Here is a 9,153-nt window from a genome sequence, read left to right on the forward strand (position 1 = left end):
CTGAGCCAATGAGCAAACACATTGTACCATTAGAACACTGGAGTGATAGTTGCTGGAAATGGGCCTCTATACACCTATGTAGATATTGCACCAAAAACCAGACATTTGCAGCTAGAATAGTCATTTACCACATTAGCAATGTATAGAGTGTATTTCCTTAAAGTTAAGACTAGTTTAAAGTTATCTTCATTGAAAAGTACAGTGCTTTTCCTTCAAAAATAAGGACATTTCAATGTGACCCCAAACTTTTGAACGGTAGTGTATATATATATGTATGTATATATACATACATATATATACATACATATACATATACATACATTTATATATATATAGGCTTGTAGGGATGAAATAGCCTCTGTCTTTGTTCCTGACCTAATATATATATATATATATATATATATATATATATATATTTATATATATATATATATATATATATATATATATATATATATATATATATACATATTTATATATACAGTATATATATGTATATGTATGTATGTATACGTATATATGTATATGTATGTATACGTATGTATATGTATATATATGCATATATATATATATATATATATATATATATATATATATATACATATATTTATATATACAGTATACGACTATAAAAATGGGACTCATTGCCTCCCTGCTTGGCACTCAGCATCAAGGGTTGGAATTAGGGGTTGAATCACCAAAAATGATTCCCGGGCGCGGCCACCGCTGCTGCTCACTGCTCCCCTCACCTCCCAGGGGGTGATCAAGGGTGATGGGTCAAATGCAGAGAATAATTTCGCCACACCTAGTGTGTGTGTGACAATCATGGGTACTTGAACTGTTAACTTATTTATATATATATATATATATATATATATATATATATATATATATATATATATATATATATATATATATATATATATATATATATATATATATATATATATATATATATATATACACACATTAGGTCAGGAAAAAACCCAGAGGCTATTTCATCCCTACTTGCCTGTTTCGCAGGTTTCCCTGCTCTTCAGGGGATTTTATTATATATATATATATGTATATTAGTTGATTGGCAACACTAAATGAGCCCTAGTGTGTGAATGTGAGTGTGAATGTTGTCTGTCTATCTGTGTTGGCCCTGTGATGAGATGGCGACTTGTCCAGGGTGTAACCCGCCTTCCGCCCGAATGCAGCTGAGATAGGCTCCAGCGCCCCCCGCGACCCCAAAAGGGACAAGCGGTAGAAAATGGATGGATGGATGGATATATATACGTATATATACGTTATGTCAGGAAAAAACACAGAGGCTATTTCATCCCTACAAGAATGTTTCACAGGTTTCCCTGCTCTTCAGGGGATTGTATTATATATATATATATATATATATATATATATATATATATATATATATATATATATATATATATATATATATATATATATATATATATATACATATATATATATATATATATACATATATATATATATATATATATATATATATATACATATATATATATATATATATATATATATATATATATATATATATATACACATATATATATATACAGACTATATATATATATATATATATATATATATATATATATATATATATATATATATATATATATATATATATATATATATATATATATATATTTTATTTTTTTTAATAATCCATTTTCTACCGCTTGTTACTCTCGGGGTCTCCTAGCCGCTCATACATATATATATATATATATATATATATATATATATATATATATATATATATATATATATATATATTTTTTTAATTTTTTTAATTTTTTTTTACTTGGGATTACCCGCGGTCCGGATTTTGGACGCTGGCGAGTTTGGGGGACCCCTGCAGTAATAGCCTAAAAAGTAGCATGCAGTACCGGAGTCCAACAGAGAGGTCGCAGTAGCGTAAAGTCTCCAGCATAGCGCGCCTGCCTGAGCCACCTGTGGGATTACTGCAAACATGGATATTTATTGACAAGTTTTTCCCAACAAAATCTACTTGCAACAGAGCGACAACAACACCAGCTGCGATGGAACAGCTGATGATTGAGGTTGGTGAACACTCTTTGAAAAGTGTTTGTATTCTGTGGTGTTTGTTACTCTGCTGGTTTGCTAATTGTTAGTTTACTATCAGTGTAGTTCTGGTAAACAGAAACAAGAGTGTGTGGAGATGAGAGTTGTCTTTCAGATAATTGTTATGCTTGAAGTTATTAGTTGGCGTGGCAAATGTCACGGTGAACTCTGTAAGATCCAACCAAAAACACCTGGCTTTACTCATAGACATCTTATACGTAGACGCAGCATTGGCTGCTGTGACGCGAGAAATTGGGCCGCCATCTTGAAGTGGTGATGAGGAGCCTAAACTGACAGTTGACAGGCAGAAAACAAATATGCCGGGCTGGTGTTCAGCGTTTTCCAGAGGTGGGACCAAGTCATTGTTTTGCAAGTCATAAGTACATTAGTTGCAGTTGTTAGTATTATGTGCTATTGTGGTGTTTTTGTAAAATATTTCTTATCTTAAAGCAGGGGACCCCAAACTGTGGCCCGCGGGTAGTCCAGAGTAAAAAAAAAAAATGTTGTTTTAAAAAAAATTTTATTATAACTTTTTTAATCTGTCCTTTTGTAGCCCATCCATCAATCCATTTTCTACCGCTTGTCATACTTGCCAACCCTCCCGTTTTTAGCGGGAGAATCCCGGTATTCAGCGCCTCTCCCGACAACCTCCCGGCAGAGATTTTCTCCCGACAAACTCCCGGTATTCAGCCGGAGCTGGAGGCCACGCCCTTTCCAGCTCAATGCGGACCTGAGACTGAGTGGGGACAGCCTGTTCTCACGTCCGCTTTCCCACAATATAAACAGCTTGCCTAACGAATTCAAACGAATGGAAACAAGAATTTCAGTTCATCCAGGACAGTTCGAAGGGGAAGGTGTATGTTGCCTGTAAATATGTAGAACAGACTTCTCCATTGAACACGGTGGCCGAAATGATATACTCATCATGAACGGAGAAGTTAAACAGGACAATACTGCCATCTAATGGATAGCCACCGGAACACTGAAATTCAAGTATTTCTTTTATGTAAATAAAATAAATAAATAAATATATATATATATATATATATATATATATATATATATATATATATATATATATATATATATATATATATATATATATATATATATATATATATAGCTAGAATTCACTGAAAGTCAAGTATTTCATACATATATATATATATATATATATATATATATGAAATATATATGAAATACTCGAGTTGGTGAATTCTAGCTGTAAATAACCACGCCCCCAACCACGCCCCCCGACCCAACACCCCCCACCCCCTACCCCCCACCTCCCGATATTGGAGGTCTCAAGGTTGGCAAGTATGCCGCTTGTTACTCTCGGGGTCTCCTAGCCGCTCAGGCAAATCATATTGTCTAAAAAATGCATTTTCTCATCGATAACGTGACGTCATCACGCTTGCGCCGCAGTGTGCGCTCTTTTAGTCAATTAGTGCACGAGGCAAAAAAAAATGACACAATCATTGGGGAAACGTAAAATAGACTCAGAGTGTCGAATTTTTAAACATCAGTGGACATATGACTTTTTTTTGTTCAGTGTAAGGAAAAGGCAGTTTGTCTAATCTGCAATGAGACCGATTATTTATATGTATGTATGTATGTGTGTGTATATGTGTGTCTATGTGTATGTATGTATGTATGTATGTGTGTATATATTCAGTGTTTCCCACACATTCATTTATTTGTGGCGGCCCGCCACGAAAGAATTACGTCCGCCACAAATAATTTTTTTTTTTTTTTGTTCTGTCCAGCTTCTCAGGCAAATCATATAGTTGATGTAGATGCCCATATAGGCTGTTCAGATTTACTTTACAAAAGAGAAGTGTAGGATACTTCTCTTGTTGCCTTATTTGTATTTGACCACTACTGTTTTCTGTTTATTTGTTACTGACTGTGGCAGGACACCTCTGCCTCTGTTTCACTTTATGTTGCTGGTAAATAATATGGTTGTAGTAGTAGGCTAAAGTTAAATTATTTAGTATGCACTAATTAAAGGGGCAGAGCTTTAAGAGACATTTTAGCTTTTATATTTTATAAGATATATTTTTTGTAAGAACCACAATTAATAAATATATTTCAGTGAATAACTTATTGTTCAAATCTGTACATAAATATGTACATAAAGTGTTGTAATTATATTGTAAAATGGATGGACGTTTAAAACAAAACTGTTATTATTAATTAGTAAGTATACATTTTTTGAGTAGTAGTAAATTATGCAAATTACTCGATGATGTCATGGTGACCACGCCCATAGCCACGCCCCCACCGCCACAGGTATCTTGGCAGTTTATGGGAAACACTGTATATATATATATATATATATATATATATATATATATATATATATATATATATATATATATACTGTGTCTGTGTATACGTATATATACACACATATTTATATATATATATATATATATATATATATATACTGTGTCTGTGTATACGTGTGTGTGTGTATATATATATATATATATATATATATATATATATATATATATATATATATATATTTCTTTTTTTAAACCCAATGTGGCCCCCGGGTCGTGGTTTTTTTTTTTCTAATAGGGATGTTAAAATGGTATTGTTTGGGGAAGAGGGAAAGCACCAATTATATTGATTTCAATTCACTTCAATGGGAGATTTTGGATACAAGTGTCTTGAGTTAAGAGCTCCATCACAGGACCAATTTAGTCGTGGTACTACTGCGAAGAAAATTCATTTAAAAGTGTAACCTGTTAGTGCTTTGGGTCTACTTTAAGGTGGCCAGAAAAGTTGAGATGCCGTATCGTTGTAGTAAAGAAAAACATTACGTCATTAATATGCGTTATCTTCTTCAATCCTAACTCCGCCCCTGGTGGACCTGCCAGGACACCTAATATCCCCGCGTCTTGAAAGAATCACCTTATTTTTTATTTGCACCTGCCTTTCCGCCATTATTTAGTTTGTTGTGACCGCGGAGGAAAAAAAAGGTAAATTACCATAAAGGTCACAGTTGCTGTGTCAGCAGAAATGCCAGCATTACATTATGGCCTGCATCTCTATCCCACACTGCTTGCACCCTTAAAGCCTTTCTGTTGTCCAACCCAGCAGCAAGCTTGGGGGCTGACGTGAGCGCTTACAGCGATACTTTGTGTTGGCTCAAATGAAGTACTAAGTCTAATCCATGTCCACGCCTCGCATGGCGGGATATTAAGTCAGCAGGATGGAAGGTGTGACGGGACAATTGACTTTCTGTCAGCTTCACTGCGCTTCATTTCACCGCTGGCCAGGAAGGGAAATCATTAACTTTTATCTGAGCTTTCCCTTTAAAAGACAGTTGTTGTCGATGCATTCTATCTATCTATCTATCTATCTATCTATCTATCTATCTATCTATCTATCTATCTATCTATCTATCTATCTATCTATCTATCTATCTATCTATCTATCTATCTATCTATCTATCTATCTATCTATCTATCTATCTATCTATCTATCTATCTCGGATGGTATACCACCTCGGATGGTATACCACCTCGGATGGTATACCACAGGAGGTCCTCCATACCGACAGCCATCAGACTGTATAATGCATATGTTTCTTATTGACTGCACTTAAATGTAGAATATATATATAATATTTTTTTATTATTCACATGTGAATAACGCTGTATAGTATTTATTGTTTATTGTGAGCGAACTGTGGTGCTGAATTTCCCCCAGGGATCAATAAAGTACTTTCTATTCTATTCTATGCTATTCATATCCAGCAGATGGTGCTGTTCTGAAAAAAAAAATAGTTTCCTTAAGTAGTGAATAAATTACGGAATCCCCTAATGAAGTTTGAAATTAATGTAAATAAACACGTAGTGACTGTAATATTTTTCTTTATTTCCTTTTTAAATATTAACTAATATTAAAAAAAATGTTTTAGGTGATTAAAAAAATACATCTTTTTTGTATTGCCACACATATTCCCATTAAATCATTAATAATTTTTTTTTTATCATTAATTATAATTATTTCTAAATTGTATTCAGTGCAGTGATTGGGCCCCATGAATTCCGCCTGGCAACGAGGAAATAATAAAATGTTTTAGCGCTTAATTTTTTTTTTCCCACTGTGCTGATGAGCTATGTCTACTTTTATTATAATGGTTGTACACACATTTTTTTATTGCTTTATTTATTTTCCTAGGATACTGTACTGAGACTTTGATTTATTTTGTACAATTTTCCATTTTGTCGATTATTTGTGCACTTTCATTGTTGAAGTTGTTCGTGATTTATTATGTCAATTGATTGACCACAGCTGTGACTGTTTAAGTGCATCACTTCCTATTGAAAATTGCACACTGGCGAAGACATTTTCGAAACCGGTCTGTTTGGTAGCGCCTGCGCAGTTTGTATAAAAATTAGTATTATTTTTTATTTTTTATTAAAGTATTAAAATTATTAGAAGGACACGAGGGTAGCTGGCCTTGCTTTTTCTTTTTCTTTTTCTTGAATTACTGATTGTACCCCATAAATTCTGCCTGACAACTAATAAATAAAATACATTTTTTTAGTTGTTTGTGTAATGTAGACACTTTTTTTGTGAGTGAGACTATCATATTTTTACTTATTTCATTTGTTAAATATTAAAACATGTTTTATTATTTTTTAGATGTTTTAAAAAATATATATCAGTATTCCTTTTACCATACATATTTTTCATTAAATAATTAATAATTATTGGTCAGTATCATTATTTCTAAATTGTATCCAGTGATGGTGTGCCACAAATTCTGCCTGGTAACAAGTAAATAACAACAAAACCCAAAACCAGTGAAGTTGGCACGTTGTGTAAATGGTAAATAAAAACAGAATACAATGATTTGCAAATCCTTTTCAACTTACATTCAATTGAATAGACTGCAAAGACAAGATATTTAATGTTCCAACTGAGAAACTTCTTTTTTTTTGTTGCAAATAATCATTAACTTAGAATTTAATGGCAGCAACACATTGCAAAAAGTTGTCACAGGGGCATTTTTACCACTGTGTTACATGGCCTTTCCTTTTAACAACACTCAGTAAACGTTTGGGAACTGAAGAGACACATTTTTGAAGCTTTTCAGGTGGAATTCTTTCCCATTCTTGCTTGCCAGCGTTTCTGGGTGTTGTTGATAAATGGCTTTCGCTTTGCATAGTAGAGTTTTAACTTGCACTTACAGATGTAGTGACAAACTGTAGTTACTGACAGTGGTTTTCTGAAGTGTTCCTGAGCCCATGCGGTGATATCCTTTACACACTGATGTCGCTTTTTGATGCAGTACCGCCTAAGGGATTGAAGGTCCGTAATATCATCGCTTACCTGTAGTGATTTCTCCAGATTCTTTGAACCTTTTGATGATATTACGGCAGACCTGGGCATTCTGCGGCCCGCGGGCCGCATCCGGCCCTTTGTGCGTCCCTGTCCGGCCCGCGTGAGGCCAATTATAAATTACAAAATACATTTTAAAAAGTATCTATGTCGAGTGTGCAATACAACGGTGCTGCTTTTGTTTTGAAAATCGTTATTTGTATTACTTCCGTGTGGACGTATGCGTGTGCGTGATTGTGAGTGAATGTGAACAGCTGCAATAACAAATTACAAAATAAAGTTGAAAAAACATCTATGTCGTGCGCGCAATACAACTGTGCTGCTTTTATTTTGAAAAGTATTATTTATGGGTGTGTGTCCGTGTGTAACCTGCGAGTGAAGGTGCACATGCAGCGACAAGTGATGCACGGTTTACACCCGAGACGCTAAAAAGAGAAAAGTTGATGAAGAATGGCGTGTTTTCAACAAGACATGGACTGCAAAGCAACGTTCCCTCTAAGGTGCGTGCCTGCGCAAATGCGCACTGCTCAAGCGTCCGCTGCGCGCAGCAAATATATGCCGCGCACCAAATCAAATCCCATCTGAATTCTAAACAAAATAAACACATTTATTCTGTGTAATTTTGCAATGCAACTTTGAGTGACAGTGACAACAAGCGGCCCTAACGGTGTTCGTCAACACCGTTCAATTGAACACCGTTCAATTATTGTAATGTCTATCGAGATGCTTCGAGGACAGGAATTATATCGATCACTTTATTGAGCAAAACTGTTTATATTCGGCCAGAACCACACCAAAAACATGAGTAAAACACTTCTATCTCGAAAAACTAGTCATTTTCTGCCGTACAAACCAGGCCAAAACCAACTTGTCATCTGTCACCAACACGCATAGCACTAAACCACTGGTGCGTTTATGGCCACACAAAAAGTCGGACAACTCAAACACAACACAAAGTTACACTATGACTCCTCAGTCATACGTGTGCTTATTTTACTGTCATTTATTATTAATGTTAATTTATTTATATTAGTCATGGAATGCTGTTACACACACTATGTTGAAGTATTACTATTATTATTAATTATTATTATTATTATTTATCTTACGGTATACATCAAAAATAATATTGAGCAAAATTTAGTTGAAATATTGTCGATGTGGCCCTCCAGCAGTGCTCGGGTTGCTCATGCGGCCCCCGGTAAAAATTAATTGCCCACCCCTGTATTACGGACTGTAGATGGTGAAATCCCTGAATTCCTTGCAATAGCTCGTTGACAAATGTTGTTCTTAAACTCTTCGGCAATTTGCTCACGCATTTGTTCACAAAGCGGTGACCCTCGCCCCATCCTTGTTTGTGAATGACTGAGCATTTCATGGAAGCTGCTTTTATACCCAATCATGGCACTCAATTAGCCTGTTCACCTGTGGGATGTTCCGAATAAGTGTTTGATGAACACTCCTCAACTTTCTCAGTCTTTTTTGCCACTCGTGCCAGCTTTTTTTGAAACATGTTGGAGGTATCAAACTCCAAATGAGCTAATATTTGCAAAAAAATATCAAAGTTTTCCAGCTCGAACGTTAAGCATCTTGTCTTTGCAGTCTATTCAATTGAATATCATCGTATTCTGTTTTTATTGACCATTTACACAGCGTGACAACTTCACTGGTTTT

This window comes from Entelurus aequoreus, linkage group LG23 (assembly GCF_033978785.1).
Source record: "Entelurus aequoreus isolate RoL-2023_Sb linkage group LG23, RoL_Eaeq_v1.1, whole genome shotgun sequence".
NCBI classification, from domain to species: domain Eukaryota; kingdom Metazoa; phylum Chordata; class Actinopteri; order Syngnathiformes; family Syngnathidae; genus Entelurus; species Entelurus aequoreus.